We start from the raw sequence: 22,901 nt of genomic DNA, 5'->3' as shown, positions 1-22,901 counted from the left end.
GTTCCCAATGGAGACAGAATTTAGGAGCAAAATATTAGGACTAGGGCCTAAAATCTTGGAAGTTGGAGATGATTTTTAAAAGAATTTTGGAATCTCCCACCACCACCACTGCCAGTGTACCCACAGAGCCAGAGGTGAGTTATTGGAGAGGAAAAGGCATTTTCCTTTATATTTGGGCAATAGCCAAGGTCCCACTCAGCATTAGGTAGCCCAAAAGGGAACATGAGGAAGCCAATAACAGCTTCCAGGGCGTTCTCTGAATGCACGAGGACGAAAAGTCGATGCAGGGGAATTCTGAACCTTGTTGTTGCAAACTTTCTCTCCTTGGTGACCTTGAGAACCTTCGACATTGTATGGGAGGAACTAGAAAGGAGTTAGAGACATATCCTGCCTCATCTTCTCTCAGGGCACATGGATTTGAGGCACTAGATCTAATCTGAAGAAAGGCGCAAACTAGATAGAGATAAATAGCAGGCGGGGATGGCACCTACCCAAGTGTTTTGAAAGAACTCAAGGGTGATATTGGGGAAGTGTTGGCCAAACTGTGGAACAGCTCTTTACACATGGCCTCTCTGCTGAGAACGAGAGCACCCCTCCCCCACAAGGCAGCACCTGGGAGTCCCAGGTCAGTGAAGGGAGCACCATTCCCCTCCCGGGTCACTGGGCACTCTAGGATGGGGAGAGAAATCAACAGAGAAAAAGTTCCGTGACCTCCTCCTTTCTCCAAGGGCAAAGCAGCCTGATTCATTCACTTGTGCGAAGCGGGTTTTCCAAAGGAGAGCTGGCTACGCTCCACCACGGAAGACTCTTGAATCAAGAGAAATTAGTTTGGGGAATGAGGGAGAAGTTTTAATAAGGCTTTGGGACTGGCTTATGGATAAGAAAGAATGTCTATGCTTTTAGCTCTATAAATGGGAAATTCGCTTTTAAGTTAATTGTAAACAGTAGGGTTCCTGCAGTCCACTGGAAAATACCAGGACAGTCCGACCCTCTCCTTCCTTTGGCCACTGGCCAGAACCAGTTGCAGACACTGTCTCAGATCCACACATTTTAGCAGGATTTACCTACCAATGGGCTATTTAAAGCACCTGCTAGGTGAAGCCTTCCTACATCAGCTTTCAGTCAGAATCTCTCAGCCAACTATCCAGTAATCCTCATTGGGTCAACCCTGAAATACGTATACTGGTTCTGGGGGCTCATTCTAACATGATGCATCGACGAATTGGGTCTTCCAGAAAGATACCATCAAAGTGACATAGAGCGGTGGACTATGGGAAGTCAAAGGAAACAGAGATTTTGGCACAGACGAAAGAAAACGATGCTTCTATTTGTAGAGGAGATGATTTAGAAATGATCCATATGAGAGGAATCCAAGATCATCCAGCCATCAATTCCTTATTTCAACAATTTTTATTGAACACCTGCTATGTGCCAACCCCTTCCAAGTATTCAGGAGAGAGCAGTGAACAAGACCTAATAGACCCTCACGAAGTTTTGATTCCAGGAAAGCCAAAGCAAGAAAATACATTAATTCATAAAAACCAAGAGTATATACGGTTATAAAATCAATAAAATAAAATAGGGCAATGTGGGGGCTACTTTTGGCCGGGCGATGACAGAAGTCTTCGGCACGTCTCTACCTCTTCACCGCCTTCACCTATTTCATCCATCCCTCCACACCCCGGGCAATCACTAGTTTGTTCTCTGATCTGGGTCTGTTTCAGTTTGTTGATTCCCTTTTTCTGTGTTTTACATTCCAGATATAAATGAAATCATATACTATTTGTCTTTTTCTGTCTGACTTATTTACTTAGCATACTACCCTTTAAATCCAGCCATGCTCTCCCAAACGACAAGATTTCCTTCTTTTTTTACAGCTGATTAATAATCCAGTATATACACACCACATCTTCTTTATCCATCCACCAATGGGCACTTCCATCGATGGAATGCTTCCATTCGATGGGTTGCTTCCATGTTGTGGGTCTTGTAAATAATGCTGCAATAAACACAAGGGTGCATACCTCTTTCTGAGTTAGAATTTTTTCTTTTCTTTGGGTAAACACCCAGCAGTGGATTTCCTGGATCATAGGGTAGTTCCATTTTTAAGTTTTTGAGGAAACTCCATGCTGTTTTCCAGAGGGGCGGTCCCAGTCTGCATTCCCACCAACAGTACATGAGGGCTCCCTCTTCTCCACATCCACCTCAATGCTTGTTGTCTCTTGTGCTTTTTCTTTTAGCCGTACTGACTGGTGTGAGGTGATATCTCACTGTGGTTTTGATTCACCTTTCCCCGATGCTGAGGGATGCGGGACCTCTTTTCACAAGTCCGTTGGCCATCTGGATGTCTTCTTTGGGAATGTGTTGATTCCGGTCCTCTGCCTGCCTTTCTCTTTTTCAAATATCCAATGATAAAAAGAAATAAGTCATGGGGATGAAAAGTACAGCATAGGAAGTACAGTCAATGATATTGTAATAATTTTGTATGGTGACAGATGGTGACTACCCTTAGCATGGTGAGAGAATTATGTGGCGTACAGAATCGTTAAATCTCTCTGTTGTTCACCTGAGTAGTATAACATTGTATGTCAGTTATGCATCAATTTTTAAAAAATTAAGGAGGCAGGGTGCCTGGGTGGCTTAGCTGGTGAAGGGTCCAACTCTTGATTTCAGACCAGGTCATGATCTCCGGGTCATGGGGATGGAGCCCTGCATTGGGCTCTGAGCTCAGCAGGGAGTCTGCTTGAGATTCTTCACCCTCTCCCTGGCTTCTGCAGGGAAACATCTTTTTATGAAGAACCAAATTACAGGAATCCAAGGGTGGGACCCTGAGCCTTAAGACGCAGAAAATCTAGGTGGGGGCCAAAGTGGGACTGGGCACGCACTATCTCAACATAACCTTGGACCTGACAGCCCAGAGTATGGCTGGAGCAGTAGAGATGGGGCCAGGGATTGAGACCAGGCCTTGTGTAACTGACTGAGTCCCCCAGGGGCCCCCCAATTTTTCTTCTTTATAGGAAATAAATGATATTAACAACGACTATTATTACCTATGGTTCCTAAGCAAGCTACACTACCCCCCTAGCTTCCCTTTCAAAATACAGGCTGAATATCTAACAAAGGCAAGAAGACACAATCGTTTCTCCATTTCCTGTTAAATGTTTTGTTGTTGTTGTTGGCCAGACTTGCCAGACTGTCCCATAAAAGAATAGCTACAAACATACCGCAGGTGTTCCGAACAAACCAGGGAGAATGGGTTGGGTGCCAGCTTGGGACCACAGTTCTTGCCTGAGGGAAGGAAAGAAAGGGATCCAAAGCACATGTGCTCACACTTCAGGTATGGACAACTGGTCACAGGCAGTTGGGGAGGCTCCGCAGGGCGTCACGGGTTACAGCATGACATTTGCCCCCTTAAACAAGTTAGTAATGGAATTTAGGAATGGTCATACAGTTGAAGAACCATCTGTCAAACAGAAGCAGGGCTGAGAATAACCTCATATTCCACTTATAAAGAACAGAGGTAACATGAAACCCTTGGACCAGTCTTTGTCTCTCAATATCCTGCACTTTCGTGTTACTCGGATCCCAGAGGGTCTGACTGCGGTCTGGTACAGATGACAGAGCAATCCCAAAGCTGATAGACTCAGAGGTAAGACGAGGAACAGGCTCAGTGACAATCTTATCAACAACCTGTACAGAGTGAGATGAATTTTTGAAAAATTCTCCCAATGTCCTTAACACCTCATCAGGCAGAATCTTACAAATAGAATGTAATTAAAATTGCATCTCCTTTGACCCAATTCAAAGAAATCTTCTCCAAGGCATGTTGGAATTGTGACACGTGCAGCAAGACTCTCTGGGTGCCAGGAACTGCTATTGGAAATAGAGAATAAACTTGAGGGTATCAGCCAGGTGCAGGAACCCCCAAACATTAATTTGAGTCACAGTTGGCTGCACCGTATCAACCTATAAACACCTCTCCACTTTCAATTAACATTGCTCTGTCTCCTGTCTCGCTGAATATTATATTTAACTAATTTAAGAGGATTGGTAAAGAGAGTTTTCACACTTCACAGGAAAACATAATGAAATAATTATACGTCTACCTCCAAAAGGCATGAGAATATTGCATAAGCAGGCTTCAAGTCTTTTCAACTAAAGCCTCTCCCTGTGTCTCCTGACAGAGGGTTCATGCCTGAACTTTCCCTTAGATGTAGATTTTTACACCGTTGTGCTCATACTTATGTTACGGGATGTTTGCTTACTTCTGCGGGATTGCGTTGTTGATATCTTTTCTGGTCACCCAGTAGACTGGCTGCAGTGGGATGAGGCAGTCTGAGACACTGGCCACATGGGTACATGGGTAGGAACGGGGCGGAGATTGGGACCAGGAAAGAGTAATCCACAAGGGCTATCATGGCCGTTGGGACAAAGTTAATGCATTAGTGTCTGAGTCCCATGTATCAGTGAGCCATTGATACAATAATGCTATGTAACAAACCATCTCAAAGCTCAATGTTTTACAGCCACAAGCATTTATCTTCATAGATTTGGGTTTTGCACACAAAGGATGCATCCGAGAACTCCATTAAGCTTCAGGTTGGCTGGCCTTGGTTCCAGCCCACACACTGGGTTCTGGTCTGCTCTGTGTTCTTTGCTCCAGGCTCAGAAGGTGGGGACTACTCAGTGCATGTTCTTCTCATGGTTATCCCGGGATCTCCAGAGCCAAGCCAACCCTTGTAATCACACTAAGGCTCCCACTTACATCAGGCCTGCCGATATCCCTTTGGCCAAAGCAGTCAAATCCAGGGGCTGAGAAGTACGGATCACCCTCAGGAGGAGGGGTGAAGTAGTATACATATGGACCTGCTGAACCCTGATGTGACCCTTCACCACCACGAAGGGCCAATCCAGTGGGCATGGCATGGCGTGAGTGAAGAGATAAAGACTGACCCAAAGCAGGCTGGGATTGAGGAGAAAGGCCATGCATCAGTGACCTACAGTGCCACGATCCCGGCCAATCCAGGTGGCATTTCAGGATGACTTGAGGGTTGAGCAAGTAGGAGATCTAGGAGACCAGATTTCAAGGTGCGACATAATGAGCAGGCTGGCTGTCCAGTCCACTGGAGCAGAACTTTAAGATCAGCTAGCCCTCTCCCCGCCGGGTTCCTAAGTCCATTTTTTAAAACACTGAGATGAGATCTGCATATATTTCAGGTGTACAACATGATGGTTTGATTCATGCATATATCAGAAATTGAGAGCTACCGTCAAGCGAATTAATACCTTGAATCAGTGTTCAGAGCAAAGGAATCCTAGAAATCCAGAAGGGAACACTGAGAAGGGACCAAACCCCACATAAACGATGAAGTCCCTATTTAAGGAGTCATGACGGACCTACCTCACCATGGCTGAGGGTGTGTTGAAGTCACAGCAGGAGGCCACTGACTCTGTCCAGCAATGACATCAGCTCCACCGAGCACAAAGGGACTCCCCCGCCCCCACGTTGCACCACTGCACCAAGGATAATATGGCCCTGGGAGATCTCTCTGGATGGACAGTCAGTGCTCAGGGTTCCAGTTGTACAACGCTAGGTAAACAATAGGTGCTTACTATGTACCAGACATTGCTCTACCTTCACGTGTGTTCATTCACCTAACCCTTCAACAGGCCCTGGAAATGCAGGGAGATGAAGCTCAGATGACTTAGGAACTTGCCAAGGGTTTCACCATTAGGGAGTGCTGCACTGGGATTAAGATCCAGATAATCCTGGGGCGCCTGGGTGGCTCAGTGGGTTAAGCGTCTGCCTTCGGCTCAGGTTGTGATCCCAGGGTCCTGGGATTGAGCCCCGTGTTGGGCTCTCTGCTCAGCAGGGAGCCAGCTCCCCCCTCGCTCTCTGCCTGTCACTCTGTCTACTTGTGATCTCTGTCTGTCAAAAAAATAAATAAAATCTTTAAAAATTTATATATATAAGATCCAGATAATCCAGGCCCTGTCTCTGACCACAGTTCTCTCCTGCCCCCAGGCTCACAAGGGGAGCAGGTGGCCTGGAATTTGCAGGGAACCAGAGTGAGTAATCACAGTGGAGAAGAGGCACAGAATATTCTATCCCAGATATATATTGCAGCCTAAGAGAACGTCTATCTGCCAGAAGGTAAGTGATAGCCTCTCAATTCCAGTTCCAACTTCCAAGCTCAGTTCTATTTAAAAAACAACAACAACAAAAAACTCCTTCATAAAGTCCTATTTACTTAGTTATACCAGAATTTCTTAACTACTTTATTCAGAACAGCCCTAAATTGGAAACAACTTGAAATATCCCTCCACAGGAGAATGAGTTAAGTATGTCAACATAGCCCATTTTTACAGTGTGCTATGGACCAGCAAAGAAAGCACCAGACTTCTAATAAATGCCATACAATACATGGATCTCAAAAACACCCTGTTATTCAGAAAAAAAAAAAATCAGACCCTCCTCCTGCCTTTGGGCTGCCTCTGTGTTTTTTGACACAAAGGGTGGGTCTATTTCTAGACTCTATCCTGTTCTTCTATCTATATGCCTGTTCTTGACAATAACGCCACACTGTCTTGATTACTGTAGTTTTCTGGTAAATCCAGAAATCATGTGGTGTGATCTTCCAATTATGTTCTTCTTTTTAAGAGTATTTTGACTTTTCTGGGACTTCCAGCCATGCATTGTTAACTACAGTAAGCTTTGATCACCTTTTCCTTGAAATACAAAATCCTTCTTAAAGGATCTTCTGGATAAAAAGAAAAAAAAAATAAAATGATTGCAGAGTCTCCCTCCTTCCGTACTCATGGAATAAATAAACATGAAAAATAATCTGAAGGACGAAAAAGAGACTTTCAGAATACTGAAACCTACAAATGCTTCGCCAAGTAAAGAAAGAAAACTTTTAGAGCAGGATGACTCCTGACTTCTCGCCCCAGTGGGGTTCTGGCGAGGGCACGGAAACCCATGTATCCTCAGGAATGTTTCCAAGGCAGTGAGATGAGTGGCCAGAGGTGGGGGAGGTCTGTTCCTGCTCTGGCCAGCAGGCAAGTGACCTCGGTTGCTAGGGAGAGAGGCGAGTGCAATGAGAGAAACATGCAGTGATACTTTTGATGGGGACAAAGAGTCACATCGCCCTTTGGACTAGGGAAAAACTTGAAGGGAGGGGGCTACCCTCCAAGATAGCTCCTGGGTAGAGTCTGGGTCCTGGCAGAGGCCAAGGGATGGCCTCCAGGAAGAGAATAGAGTCTGGTTGTTCTGGGAAAGCCCTTACCTCCACCTGCCAGCCCACCTCACCTTGCCCCCACGAAATTCCAGCCCTCAGACTGTTCTTTGGAAGGTCTGACAAGAGGGAAACTTCAGCCGTACTCTCTCGTAGCAAGTGGAAAATGAAAACAAAACCAGAAAATGGCAACAACACCGCAGACCTATTTGGGGGGGAGGGGAGGCATGGTGAGAAGCACGAGATGGACCCTGGAGATGAGGAAACCTGCCTGCAAGAAAATGCCGGAAAGAACAGGAGGAAACACCGCCCAGGTATTCGTAGCAAAGAAAATCTCACCGGAACATGACGTCGACCAAACGGGAATTCGATGACAAAATGAGGTTTCCAAAGAATAAGGCGTCTGGGGAGGATCACAACGCTGAGAAGACAAATTGAGACCAAATAATATTCACGCAGAACTGGTAATTGAGAAGCATCAAAGAATAAAATAGACTGAGCCGAAAATTGATTTGCTAACATAGAAGCAAGTCTTGACATAATTGCATTTAAAATAAAGAAATAAGACCATGAGATTAAAGCACTTAAGGCAGGTGGCAGGGAAACAGGGCGGGCGCAGTAAGCCGATGTTAAGACCACGAACATCCCTGAAGTAGGAAACTCAACAAATACAAAAAGAAAAGAAAGGCAAGTATATTCAAGGGATAATTTCCTGAAAGCAGAAGGAAAAAGCAGTGTGCAGAATGGAAGTGCATATTCTCTTCCAGGAGAAGGGCATGCCGCGGACAACGGAAAAAATCGAGGTGGCTTCAAACTTCTCCACCACGGCATTAAACATCAGCGAGAAAAAGGAGCAATGTTCGTAGAGGCTTGAGGAGAAGGAACTAGAATTCTAGAACCTTCCTTCCTGTCACTCGGCGTAAATGAAACAGGGCAAACGTTCTTCATACTTAGGGTGAGATAGATCAGAAAACATAGGCCTCCTCAGCTCATTGAAGATAATGGTGTCATAGTCACAATGTAGCCATGAAGAGAATGAGAGAGGGAGGAGCTTTGCTACGTAACCATGCGAGTTCTCAAATTCTCGGTCTATTGAGTTACAGATTCTAGACTCCACAGCCTGAGCTGGAGTGGCCCAGAACAAAGCACAAACGGATACGTGGTCACCAGGCAAGGCTAAAGATGTCACTTAAAAATGCAACAGGTTGGGACACCGGGTAGGGGGTGCTGATGCCAACGCTCTGTCATTTTCCTTAGCGGGCATCCGGCCACACCGTCCAAAATTAAAATAGGAAGTTAAAAGTAGAATTGATTCCTACCTCTGCAAATATATATTTTCTTTCACTGTAGAGGACTTTTATTTTATTTTATTTTATTTTATTTTTAAAGATTTTATTCATTAACTTGACAGGGAGACATCACAAGTAGATGGAAAGGCAGCCAGAGAGAGAGAGAGAGATAGGGAAGCAGGCTCCCCGCCGAGCAGAGAGCCCGATGCGGGACTCGATCCCAGGACCCCGAGATCATGACCCAAGCCGAAGGCATTGGCCCAACCCACTGAGCCACCCAGGCGTCCCCTATTTTTTTTTTTTTAAGATTTTATTTATTTATTTGACAGACAGAGATCACAAGTAGGCAGAGAGGCAAGCAGAGAGAGAGGGGGAAGCAGGCTCCCCGCTGAGCAGAGAGCCCGATGCGGGACTCGATCCCAGGACCCTGAGATCATGACCTGAGCCGAAGGCAGAGGCTTTAACCCACTGAGCCACCCAGGCGCCCCCCATAAAGGGCTTTTAAAAGGAATGATACATTTCGTGGTCCTTCGGTTTCACTTCATTTGTGTTTCCTTCTGTCAATTTCAGGAACTTTTGATTTAGGCACTCTTCGGTTCAATAGCAAACATATTATAACTGTATTGATTACAGTTCCTCTGTCTGTCTGCCATTCCGGGTACCTGCTGGAGGGCTGTCTGGAATGAGACGTACTCCATGTTCACAATGGCTATTTTTAGGGATGAAGACGCCGAGGGATTTCTTTTACTTCCTTTTTCCGACTTTGGCACCATTGGAATTACTTATAATGAGGAGGCAGGGTTTTAAACATGCAGTCATTATTTTAAAAGCTAAGAACCCATACCGGCCTGGTTATATAAGGACACTTTGCTTGGATAAACAGAAAGCAAAACCAACTAAGCAGAACCCTAATGTCAACCTCTCAAGACTTATTTCTGGGATAGCAGGACAGAGAACCCTATCAGGGCCATAAAAAGGAAAAGTCCTTCATAAGAAAATGGGAACTGAATTAAAAACAATAAATAGCTAAAATATATTGAAGATTTCCACCAGCCAGACACTATGCTAAGAACTATACATTGATTTTTCTCATTTAATTATGACCATAATCCTGTTAAGTAGGTATTACCATAACTCATCATATCACACTCAAGGAGACCCTGGCTCGGGGAGGGGTGGGGGGAGTAACCTTCCCAAGGCCAGCTTGAATTGGCAGGTCTGATAACTGGATTTCAAACACAGCTTTCGTCAACTCTGTACAACCCACTTTTCTAGAAAAGAAGGTTCAGGGTCTAGAACGCAGTGGGTTCAACCTGTCTGAGCTTCCTGAAGTTAGTCTCCCACAAATGTCATGTGACTGACTTACCTTCCAATGGAGGAAGGTCATGGAGGCTCATGAAGGTATTTCCAGTAGGATGATTTCCAGAGGCTGCCATCCAATGCTGGCTGGTGTCCGCTCTCTGCTTTCCTTTGGAGTGTGTGATTGTCTTGGAAAAAAATAACATCCATCCGCATGGATCCCTGGGTCCTGCTTGGCTTCTCCCATTGCCAGGAGAACTTGATTTCAACTTGGAGGTGCTCCGTGTCCGGAAGTCTGGTCCTGGCTCTCTCATCACCCCCGTAAGGTATTATGCAAAGCCTCCACAGGTAAACACGGACCTGCCATACCAAGGATACGAAGTATGAGCCTCTTTCCTGATGTAATTTCAACACCCTGCCCCACACCATGGGAATGATGTGTCCACAAGCCAAGGGACACCAGCAGCCACCAGAAGCTGGGAGAGAGAGGCATAGGATGTGGGTGGGGGTGGGGGTCGGGGCAGGGGGTGGATTATTCTTCAACCCAGACAACACCTTGAGTTTGGACCTTGGACCTCTTGAACTATGAGGAAATATTCTTTGTTTGACTTAAGCTGCCAAGTTTGTAGTGATTTGTTAGGGTGGCCCTAGGAAAACCGACACATTCCCAAAGCATCTACATCACCAATATCTATCCTGCCACTCCCAAGGCAAGTCATGCTCAGGAAGTATGAGTTGAATTTTCTCATGAATTCACCCGTTGGTTCCACGATGGGGACAGCAGGCTCAAAAGTCCACCCAGCTGCCTTTGACATGGACTGTGAGCTCCGTGGGGACAGGGACATTGGGTTCTCACCCACAGCTGTGCCGGTGTCCAGTCGCATTTGTCAAAGGAAGAATGTGGAGGTAAGGGCCACGTAAGACTCGCCATGACATGGAAAATAGGCGGAAAGCCAGAGGATGTCGATGGCATCTTCCAGTCACTTCCACCACTGAACTTGGCGGGATGATTAGAGGAAACTCACTTATACTTTCTGGGCGCTGGGTTCCTCATCTTTAGAACAGATACATGAAAACCCAGCCCTCGTTATTTCAAGGGATTGTTGCCAAGATCAGAGACCAGCATCAACATTTAGAAGTGTTAAGACTCAGAAGTTTGTGTTATTAGTGTTATTCCTAGAATAGAGGATCCCAGTTTTTACAAAGAAGCCTGTTTAAAACTACTGAAATAGGGGCGCCTGGGTGGCTCAGTGGGTTAAAGCCTCTGCCTTCGGCTCAGGTCATGATCTCAGGGTCCTGGGATCGAGCCCCGCATCGGGCTCTCTGCTCAGCAGGGAGCCTGCTTCCTCCTCTCTCTCTGCCTGCCTCTCTGCCTACTTGTGATCTCTATCAAAAATAAATTAATTAATTTTTTAAAAAAACTACTGAAATACTGTGCTCTGGCAGGGAAGTGGGAAGGGGTCCGAGACAAGGACCATGAAGTCTGGTTCAAAAAGAGGGGCCGCATGGTGCCTGGGATTCATTCCCCTGGGATTCCGGCTCCACTGTGGAATTAACATGTGTCCCCGGGGTTCCAGGCAACGTGGAGTTCTGTCTTCATTTAGGGCTGACCTTGGAAGAGACCTTTGAAAGCCACTCTTCCATACCCACACTTAGAAATCGATTTCTCTTCCTTTTGATCTTTTCTGAGCATTTATGGAGAGCTGACTCTGTGCCAGGCATTTGACAGGAATAAGCTCTTTGAAAGCCGTGTACCCATTTTACAGATAAGCAGAGTCATCGTGGACGTTGAAAGGGTGGGGCTAAGATTTTCGCAGGATCTTTCTGTGTCCAGAGTCTGAGCTCTGGAGCTCTGCTGAGCATCTTTTCTTGGAATGTAAAAAGCTGTCTCTGCTTCAAGAAAATCACAGAGTTAGAGAAAGCAGACACGTCAATGATTTACCGCTCAATTTGTGTATCTAGCAGCAAACACAGATGCCTAATGCTATGAAAGTTCCGAGGAAGGAGGAATGGTCACTGTCTGGAGGGTAATGGAAGGATTTACGAAGAAGGTGACTTTGAGCTGGGTCTTAGAGTATGAATAGGAGTTCGCCATTCTACGTAGAAAGAAAAATAGCCCAGAGGTATGAGAGAGGGTGTTTGACCTGGGAAACGATGCTCACTTTACTCTAGCCACACTATGAGTATTGTGTGTGTTTGGGGGAAGTGGGGTCAGGGGCTGAGGAGGCTGGGAGGGTGAGTTTGGGCAGCTTCTGAGTACTTTGACAGGGACCAGATTTTACCCTCTACCAGAATTTACAAACATGTGGCCCCAGGAGCCCAGAATTGGCCCTGAGATGTATTTTGCTGAACCCGTTAGTGTTTAAAAAAATTTTTTTTAAATTGGCTGCCAACGTTCAAAAGTAAGATTTCACATATGTATCAAGATTTCAGCTCTCATTTAAAAAAAATATATCAAAATCTGGCACTACTGGGTCTGTATTTCTTTCTTTTTTTTTTTTAAGATTTTATTTATTTGACAGAGAGAGACCACAAGTAGGCAGAGAGGCAAACAGAGAGAGAGAGGAGAAAGCAGGCTCCCTGCCTAGCAGAGAGCCCCCTGCGGGACTCGAACCCAGGACCCTGAGATCATGACCTGAGCCGAAGGCAGAGGCTTAACCCACTGAGCCACCCAGGCAGCCCCCTGGGTCTGTATTTCTTCATAGCTACTGACTAGAGCTGAGAAGATGTGGTCCCTTAGGACCCCAGATCTTCTTCAGTTTAACGCAGGGACTACCTTCCCTGCCACACGTCCGCAGGCACCTGAGACTTCAGTTCTGACGAATGGAAATCATCTTGGATTTTTATGCAGAGAAGTTATCTGGTCTGATTTAACGTCAAAGCCATTCTGGCTGGAGAGTGCTGGACAGACTGGAAAGGGGGGAACGAAAGTCGGAGAAGCCAGTGAGGAGACCGTCCAGGAGCTCCGACCTCCAGAGGATGCTAGCTGGGAGGGATGAGGCTTAGCTTGTCACGGATGCGGAATGGGATCTCGGTAAAGTTGTTTTCATATCATTTTATCGTCTCCCTTACCGTCCTATTTAAAATCACACCCCACCACATCCACCTGTCTCCCTCTCCCGCTCTGTTTTTCTGCTTTACGCTCACTTACCACACCCTGACATCCTGGATACTTTCCTTATTCCCTTGTTTATTATCTGTCTCCTCCAACTAAAATACAAGCTCCACGTGGCCAAGAATTCTGTTAGTTTCAGGCCCTGCTGTATTCGCCGTGCTGGGAAAAGTGCCTGGCACAGAACGCTTTTCATGAAGAGATGTTTATTTCCGATGAGAAATGACATTTTAAATTATTTAACTATTGATCTATGTAAGCATCCCTAATCTCGATAGTTTGAGGACAACCGACGTGCCAGGAAGAGGGGCCAGGTTTTCTGGTGCAGGTTTTCGTGGCCCGGGGGACATCCAGAAGGGTTCAGACCCCAATCTGGGAGGGCCCTACCCATCCCCGCCTGGCAGGCAGTGGCAGGTACGTGGGGCAGGGGAGATGCTGGCTCTCAGAAGCGGGGCTCCAGGGAGACCCAGGGACATTCCCCCCACAATTCCACACCCCAGCCCCCTGGGGCCCACACATCCTTTGAAAGGAAGACCCAGATCAATTGTCCTTTATCTCCATTGTAATTTCTTCACTGGTTTTCTGAACAAGTGCCAAGGCTGTAAGAGCCTCCCTTTGATGCTTAATTGCTTAATTATCGGTTTACTCCACGGACTTGAAGAGAGGGATTTGGACCACTTTTAAAAAGCAGGATGGGGGGCACCTGGGTGGCTCAGTGGCTTAAAGCCTCTGTCTTCATCTAAGGTCATGATCTCAGGGTCCTGGGATCGAGCACCACATCCGGCTCTTTGCTCAGCAGGGAGCCTGCGTCCCCCCTCTGTCTCTGCCTGCCTCTCTGCCTACTTGTGATCTCTCTCTCTGTGCCAAATAAATAAATAAAATTTAAAAAATTTTTTTAAAAAGCGGGATGGGTTGGCGACTGCCCAGGAAGTCCATCTCCCCTCCCCTGGGCAGCAGTTCCTTGCCAGGGGTGGGGGCACTTCTTAAAGCCTGAGTTCAGGGGCCCTATCTCGTCCAGTCCCCATTCCCATCAGGCCCCCTGCACCCCATGATCCCTCTTTATCCGGCTGAGTGCTCATTCGGGCAGTGAGTGTGGGGCTCTCCCAGCCCCCGAGGCTAACCACCAAGCACACCATTCCTTTTTTCTCCAAAATCACCTATATCTTTTCAAATTCTAGATGTTTTTCTTAATTCTGCTGGCACTCATTCATTCTTAAATTCATTCACTCATTCCATCTTTATATGTCCCAGGCCAAGTTAGGCTTTATATGCCCCGGCCAAGTGAGGCTCAATGGAGCCAGAGGGATTGAAGGGGCAGGGATCTGAAAATGACTAGCATGGAAATGACAGGTGGCCTGATAGTCTGGGCAGAACGTGGGGAGGGGTTGACTCTCCTGAGCTGGTCGTCGAGGTGTGGTCTAGGTCTGTTGGGATCAGGACCAGCCTCAGGAGGGAGCAGCCTTTCATGGTGCCCAGAAGGATGGTGGGCGCTCAAGGCGTTACTTTTCTTCTTCTCCAGTTTTCTCCCCGCCCCCTTCCTTGTCTTGTTCTCACACACACACAAACACACTCACATGCACACACACTGTCAAAAGGTAAACTGAGGCACACAAAATATTCTAGGAGTTTATTTGAGCCTAAGAATTCATTTGTCTGATAGGAAGCAGCCCCCACCAAACCAGAGATGATCAGCACCACTCCACCACCAGGAGTCAGGGGCAGGGTTTTTCTAGAGAAGATGCTGAAGCAAAGGAAAGCAATTATTTGGTGATAGCTTTAAGCAGTTGCCTCCCTAGAGAAAGCCTCATTGGCCGTTTGTGATTGGTTTGTCTTAAGGTTTACCTTTTGGATTGAGGATTTGGTTTGCTTGCGTAGACTACTGAGGCATTAGAGCCCCTCACCCCAGTGGGTTTCCTGTTTAATCACTTTAACAGCACACACACACACATTCAAAAGTCATCAGTCAAATGGGGATAAAATAGCACATGGGCTCCCAGACAAGATGGGCAGTCCCCTCCCCAGGACTCTGTCTATACTGCCTGGCTTCACTGTGGCTCATTTTTCCTTAGGAAATTGGCCTAGTGGATCCAGCTTCTCAACACAGAAACGTGCTTTCACACACTCCAATGGCCCAGTTCAATATGAGTTGTTTTTGTTTTTTTCTTTTGATAAGAATTCACACGGAGATGCCCTCCGGAAACAAGCCGGCGCCCAGCAGACAGGCGCTGCATAGACAGACGCTCAACGCTACGGCCCCGTACCAGACTCAGAGGAGCTCTGCTCACGCACGGCCCGCGGGAGCTGCACAAGGCCAGCCCCGGCTCCAGACCCCGGAGTGCAGACCTCTCTCTATACCCCGCCTGTGTTTTCCGTTTCCTTTCTTTTTTCAGCCAGTGTTTGGCATGAGATTCGGCCAACAGAGGGATCTGTGGGATGAAGGAAAAAACACAGTGAAGACGTGAAAAGAGGAAAGCAGGCATCCACAGAGATGGTGAGGCGTGTGCGGGGCGGGCGCGGATGGACAAGCTACAGGCCACAGCCATGCTCTGTTCATGGGGCCACAGGAGGCGAGGAAAGACGTGTCGTCTGGAGGTCTTGGCGCTGACTCCCATAGCACGTTTTTTGATATTTTCCCAACATGGTGGGCAAGAAAGAACTGCAGCGAAGGAACCCCAGCCCCCAAAGTTAAGAGTGCAAAAACGAAACTTAGTATTTTTGCCTTTAAATCCAAGTATGTCTCACTCACCACCCCCATCCTGTCCAGAAGGGGAAAATGATGAGCCTCCCTCTCCTCCAGGCTGGATCTTGCAAATGTCCTGGGGTCTCACAAAAAGCAAACACTTGGGAGTTGCCCCGTGGTGGGTGGATGGATGACAGTGGGCAGGGCCTCAAGGCCGAGTGACTGCAAAGTGGATGGAGACCTTGGAGTGCAGAGAGCGTCCACGGTGTCCACACTGGAGCGGACCTGGCTTCTCTCAAAGCACCCTATGGCGATCCCCACCATATCTGTCATCTTCCCAAGGTGCTAATAGGAAGCCAGACACAGACCTCCATGTTCAAGGGCCCTGCAGCCCTCACTTTCCTTCCCAACCTTGGAGGATCCAACCTCTCTCTGCGTGTACCCTCAAAGGTCTCCATTTTCTCTCTTCCCTTCTCAACACAGATGCCTGCCTTCTAGTCTCAATAATGCCACAATAGCCAGGAAAAGGCTGGCTTCAAAATGGTCCCAATTTCTCCTAAAACTGTCCCTCAAATGCGGGGCCATGGAAAGGTTTAGCCTTCTGCTTGGATCCAACATGATCAATAAAATCTAACAGGAATGAAGAAACAGATGAACGTGTTTGTTGGTCACCCTACCAGAAGGCTCCCTGCAGAGTCTCTGGGCCAGTTAGTAGAAGGTCCCACTGAGATTGAGGTGACTGTCACCACTGTGCTGTCCTAGGCGGTGGTTTGCTCTAGTAAGGCTCCCAATGCATCATGCATTGGGTCATCCACACCTTTGTGCATTCCTCACCATGTGGACTCTGGGCTTGGCTAGACTAGCTCTGACCAGTGGGACATGGGCAGACATGGTACCAGCAGAGGTCTGATGAGTGTTTGTGCACTGGGGCTCGCTCCCATGGAGACCACTGCATAGAGAAGCCAGTCTAGCATACTGGAGGGTAAGAGGCCACATTGGGGAAACCCAAGATGCCTTGGCCAGCAGCCAGCACCTACTAACTGCCAGATATGTGGCTGGGTTGTCCCATGGATGGCTGCAGCCAAGCCACCTCTCCAGCTGAACCTAGCCACACAAGTAAACCCAGGCATAAACATTGGGGGAAAGCCCAACAGACCCCTTGAATTTGGGGGTGATTTGTTGTATGATGGTGGATAACCAAAATTATTTCTGACCACAAGACTTTGTATGCCAACAGCCGGAGAGCTTTTTTTCAATAGAGTTTATTTTTTAGAGAAGTTTTAGATTCATAACAGAATTAGAGAAATGTCCAGAGATTTCCCATATACCTCCTGCCCCTACACCTGCATGGCCTCTCCCTGATATCAGTGTCCCCCATCAAAGTGGTACATTTGTTATAACCAATGATTCTACACTGACACACCAAACTCCAGAATCTACATTAGGGTTCACTCTTGGTGTTGTGCCTTTTACTGGTTTGGAAAATGTATAATGAACAGTATTGTACAGAATCCTATAGTATTCTGTGGAATTATATGTATCATATAGCATAACTTCACTGCCTTAAAAATCTTCTGTGTTCCACCAATTCATCTCTCCCTCCCCCTCATTCCCTGGCAACCCCTGATCTTTCTACGAGTTCATGGTTTGCCTTTTCCAGAATGTTCTATACTTGGAGTCCTCCTATATGGATTTTTAGACCGACTTCTTTCACTTAGTAAATGCACATTGAAATTGCCTCCATGTCTGCACAACCTGACTGTTCATTTCTTTTTAGCACAGAATAATAATGCATTGCTTAAATGGACCACAGCTGACTGAGCCATTCACCTACTGAACGACATCTTGATTTCTCCCAGGTTTTGCTGCTATGAATAGCCATGTGCCGGATTTTGTGCGGATGTAAATATCAAGGAGTATTGGGATAAGTACCAAGGAGCGGGACTGCTGGGTCAGATGGTAAGCATATGCTTCGTTCTGTAAGACTGCCAAAGTGTCTCCCAATGCGGCTGCACCATTTTTGAATTCCCACCGTGGGAGAGAGTTCCTATTGCTCCCTGTCTTCATCAACATTCGATGTTGTCAGTGTATAGGGTTTGGGCCGTTCTAACAGGTATGGAGTAGTACTTCAGTGTTGTTTTAATTTGTACTGCCTGATGGCATATGATAAGGAATGCCTTTTTTTAATTGTCGTTCCAAATTCTAATTTAAATTCCAGTTTGTTAACATACAATGTGATATTCGTTGCATCTTTTCATATGCTTTTTTGCCATCTGGAAATCTTGAGTGAAGTATCTGTTACTTTGGCTTATTTTTAATCAGGTTGTTTGTTTATTTGTTTTTCATTTAAGGTTCTTTTGCGTGCGTATATTTTCAACAACAGTCCTTTATCAGAGACCTTCTGCAAATAGTTTCTGTCCGTCTGTTCAAGGGGGAGCAGCGCCCCTTAGAGGCCAGCAGGGCTGGAGAAGGGCTGAGCTGGGCAAGGAGGCATTCTCCTTCCTGGAAATCGCAACCTCCGTGGGCTGGAAAGGGAGGGTGGCCAGATCAGGAAGTACCCAAGATTCAGAATTTTAACAGGTTCTCTCCCTTTGCTTGTACTCATACATTGAGTCAGCTGACTCAAGGCATCAAAATGAAGGAATGTCAAAGTTCAAAGATACATCCGGAAACAGAGGAGGACGATTTTTAATATTTTGCCCTCTAATAGAGAAACTCCCTAAAAGACTTTATCAAATGAGGTGGGCATAACGCATTCAATCCGATTTCCTTTCCCTGAGAATAGGATCATTAAGGCATCCAAATTAACTGGGTGTAATCATGAATTAAATCGAGCTCGTTTATAAGGGAAACATAGAAGCATCTTTCATCTTAATATCCTGACATGATTCTCCTGACTTGAAGGTACAATTAGGAGGAAAGTGGGGGGGGGGGGACCCAAAAAGCCCGTAGCTTAACCCTGAGTGGAATTGGTAATAAAACACCAGTTCCCCAGTGAACTGGCTGCCTTTCCTGGCCTCCTCAGCAGTGCTCATTATTTTATTTCACTACTTGATAGGTTGAAAAATTGCCTGCAAACTGGCTAATTAGGACTAAGAGTGCTTAGTAACGGGGGAGACAATTGCACTTCGAGAAATTAATGCTGAAAGCGTGGGAGCCCATGATTCATCTGTTGAAGTGCATCTAGACAGAGTTCTCCTCACCACTGTGTCCGTCCAACCACCTGTCCGGGTGGCCAGGCGATGCCAGCATTTGTCTGAGTTTGGGGCTTGGGGCGGTAAGAAACAGAAACCCATCTGGAGGGAAAAGGGAGGCTCATCGTAAAGACACAGAGGCAATTCCACTTGGGACTCCTGGGGATGAGTATGAATATGAAGGTCTAAGAAGGGTCTCTCTCTCTCTCTCTCTCTCTCTCTCCTTCCCTCCCTTTCCACTCTCTCTTGGTCATACTCTATCCCCCTCTATATGACCAGGGTTCCCAGTCTCTCTTTTATCCTGGGCTCCATTTCCTTCTGGACACACACCCACCTTCCTTGTAGTCATTGTATAGGAACTTACCCCCATCCATTCATTCTTCTTCCAGATGTACATGGATCTCCTCCTTCTTTTTGTCAGACCACATAATCTGGTTAAGGTTGCACTGACCAGTGCTAGGGATGCAGCCTGTTGCCAAGACCTTCACGAATCAACTCTCTTCTAGGTTCCCTTTGGTCTCAGAAGTTGGTTCAGGGATGGTTTCATGGTCCCACCAGAGTCAATAGAGGCTTTTGCTGGGGCATCTTGGAAAAATACTCTCTGTCTTTACCATGAGGTTCCAAAAGATGAGAGACAGAGAGGTTTTGGACCCGCTGGAGTTGTCTTGCAACCATCCAGATAAATCCTTTTTGGGTGTCGAGCCAAATCCTCTCCACATGGAGTAGGGCAGAACTCAACTGTGAAGAGAGAAATAGGTTATATGACATCTTTTGAGCTCGTGCATCAAGCAGAGCCTGATGCGGGCATTATGGTGGATTTTACAGTTGCCTGAACCAACAAACCCCCTTTCCGTGTATAAGCTAATTCGTTTTTAAGTTGCTGTCACTTGTGATAGAATTCCTACTGGAACCCGTGGCTTTCTTAATCCTCTCGAACCTTGAATTGCAAACTTCCCAGCTCTGACCCTGATTCCATGTGGCCTGCCAGTCTGAGAGCTCATCCCCACCTGAGCAGTTCCTGTGGGTCTTACATCATAGTCTCAGAGAGACAGATTGCATCATCTCAGCCACGGATTGGATTTCCTAATCCATCCTGAGAGTGAGGGCCACACAGTATGAACACGGTCACTCTCCAGCTGGGACTGCGAGTGAAAACAGTATCAAGGAAGAGTTGGAGCCATGACCATCCTCCCCGGGTTCACGTAGCCTACAGAAGAGACAAGTTCACAGGCACTTCTGCTTTGACTGCCTGAACCTCCCTATCCAGGCATATTCATGCTTATCTCACACTGGCCTGTGGGCTCCCGGGCCAATGGGATGCTTGCCAGACCTTGAGTGAGTCCCCGTGGAGCGCCCACTATGGAAAGAAGAGGAATCTTTGATCCCTTCTGTGTGGGGAGTTCCACATACCTGGAGAAACTCACCCTTCAGCATCTTTCTGACACTGACCGATTTCAACTCCAGGAAATGGCTGGCTGGTGCACAAATTCTGGCTCTCCTCCTTGGGGATCTTGCAAGGAGTGAATAAGTAGAATATTTTAAAGATCGCCCTCATATGTGTCCACTGGGATCAGGAGTAACTGGTTTCATTAACATGTGTGCTGAGCAAATATTTCTGAGTCCTGGTCTCTAAGAGAGGCTATTAACACACACACACACACACACACACACACACACACACACACACACCAGGGGGGTTGCGAGTCCTCACTTTAGCAGGAACTGAGTATCCTAAGGTGAGTTAGGTAAAATCTCTGAACCTTAGTTTCTTTGTCTTGAAAAGAAGATATGATCATCCTTCTCTCTACTCCAAAATAAGGTTCATCGCCAAGAAGACCATGCTGCCCGTGGTCCCCTTTGCTGTCAGATGATGGGTTCTGAGACCTAGGGCTCAAAGCGCGTCACAAGAAGTAGACCCAGTTTAAGTGTGGACTGCAGCATGTTCCTGGGTCCCTCCCAGGGAAGGGCTATCCATGTCCTGCCTTAACCTCCAGGACAAGGTGTGGAGACTCTTCTCTCTGTCTGGCTTTCTCCTGCATCGTGCTCCATGGGACTTAGAGTTGAGACCAGTGCACAGTGGCCCAGGCTCTGCCAGCCCCAGTGGGATGATACCAAGTTGGTTCCTCAGAGGGACCTCAGTAGGATTGAGTCCCAGGCGCCCACAGCCAGCACCTACTCAGGAGTGCACCCCTCACTGGCTTTTCTTCCTTCCCCGTCTCACTTTCTCTTCTCTTCTCTTCTCCTTGTGGTTCATGGGATCATCTTCCAGTAAATACCAGCATCTAAGTTTCAGGATCTTTTTTATTTTTTAAAAGATTTTATTTATTCATTTGACAGACAGAGATCACAAGCAAGCAGAGAGGCAGGCAGAGAGAGAGAGAGGAAAACCAGCTCCCCACTGAGCAGAGAGCCCAACATGGGACTTGATCCCAGGACCCTGAGATCATGACCTGAGCTGAAGGTAGAGGCTTAACCCACTGAGCCACCCAGGCTCCCCCCAAGTCTTAGGGTCTTTTTAGAAGAACATACATGGAACCACCACCCAGACTCACTTCTTACCTCATTATTCTTTGATAACTGCAGGGTCTGCAGTGACATCCCCCATTTCATCCCTAGTGTTTGTAATTTGAGTCTCTCTCTTTTCCCTTTTCCCATTTCGTTAGAGGTTTGTCGATTACGCTGATCTTTTCAAAGAACCAGCTTTTATATTTTCCTTATTTTCTCTTTTCAGTTCCATTGATTTCTGCTCTTATCTGTATTATTTCCTTCTCTCGACTTGATTTGGCCTATTTTGTCTACTTTGTCTTGTTTCTTAAGGCAAGAGCTTCAGTCATGAATTTGAGAGTACTTTTTTCTAATAAAACCCTCAAAGGCCACATGCTTCTCTCTTAACCCTGCTACTCATGCATCACAAATTTGGATATGTTGTATATTCATTTTCTTTCATTTAAATGTATTTTTACATTTTCCTTGAGAGTTCCCATTTGAGCCTGGATCATGTGGAAGTGTGGTGTTCAGTTACTGAGTGGAGATCTTTCTGACGGCATTCCCTTGCGCACAGAAAACACATGCTGCCTGATTTCAGTTCTTTTAACTTCATTTCTGTTTATTTTACCTCTCTGCTATAGCTTTCTTTGGATTCATCTTGTTCAGAATTCACTGAGTTTCTTGAATCTGTAGGTCTATGTCTTTTGCCAGATGTAGGGGGATTTTTAGCCCTCATTTCTCTGCATAATTAGTTCCTTATTCCTTCCTCTTTGTCCTCTTCTCTAGGACTCTGATGACCCAAGGGGTTGGCTCTTTTGTTCTGTCCTGTTTGTTCTGTTCAGGTTTTTTTCCCGTCTGTTTTTCTCCCTGAGTTCAGATGGAGTAATTTCTGTTTTTCATTCACTTTCCTCTCTCTCTCTCCTCTTCATCTTCTGCTGAACCCATCCACTGAGTTTCTATCTCATTTTTTGTATACTTGCCATTCTAAAATTTCCATTGGATTTTTCATATCATATTTCTTTCCTAACATTTTCTATTTTTCTGAGACCTCCTATATTTTCATTTGTTTCGACAGTGTTTGTAATTCCTCCCTGAAGCACTTTTATGACAGCTGCTTAAAATACTTGGATAATTCCAACCTCTCTGTCGTCTTGGTGTGGATTTTGTCAATTGCTTTTCTTTTCTTTCATTCAAGTGGAGATATTCCTGATTATTGGCTAACAAGTGATATCTGATTACTACCTGGCCGTTTTTTAATATTTCACCATAGGTGTCTGGATCTTATTTCAGTTGCGTATTTTAGCAAGCCACTTCTGGCATTGCTCCAGTAAGGAAAGAGGGAGCACCATGTCATTACTACCATGTAGGGATGGAATTCTAGATTCTACACTTGGCCCCCATTGATGGACACCCAGTGGAGAAGGGGCTTCTCATTATTGGTGTGTGTGGGGGGTGTGGGATTTCAGGCTCCCTATGGAGACCACCTTACCGGGGAGGGGAATGTGAACCACATTACTGCTCCTCATATAACCTCCACTGATATTATAGCGTTGATGGCCTCAGTAATGCTGGGCAGTGGTATAAATCCTGACTCTCCACGAGGCT

The 22,901-nt window shown here is 46.4% G+C and overlaps 1 long non-coding RNA gene across 1 annotated transcript in view; it reads left to right on the top strand.

Annotated features, from left to right (window-relative positions):
- The window catches only part of LOC116581407, a 244,156-nt gene that overhangs the window by 199,346 nt on the left and 21,909 nt on the right, over window positions 1-22,901 (top strand). Inside the window, exons 3-5 of the long non-coding RNA XR_004282054.1 lie at window positions 6,026-6,154; window positions 15,326-15,426; window positions 17,475-17,574. This is a non-coding gene — a long non-coding RNA (uncharacterized LOC116581407). The remainder of the gene's footprint in view (window positions 1-6,025; window positions 6,155-15,325; window positions 15,427-17,474; window positions 17,575-22,901) is intronic.

This window comes from Mustela erminea, chromosome 20 (genome assembly GCF_009829155.1).
Source record: "Mustela erminea isolate mMusErm1 chromosome 20, mMusErm1.Pri, whole genome shotgun sequence".
NCBI lineage: Eukaryota > Metazoa > Chordata > Mammalia > Carnivora > Mustelidae > Mustela > Mustela erminea.
Note: the sequence above shows the minus strand (reverse complement) of the source record. Positions and strands in the feature narration are given on the sequence as shown.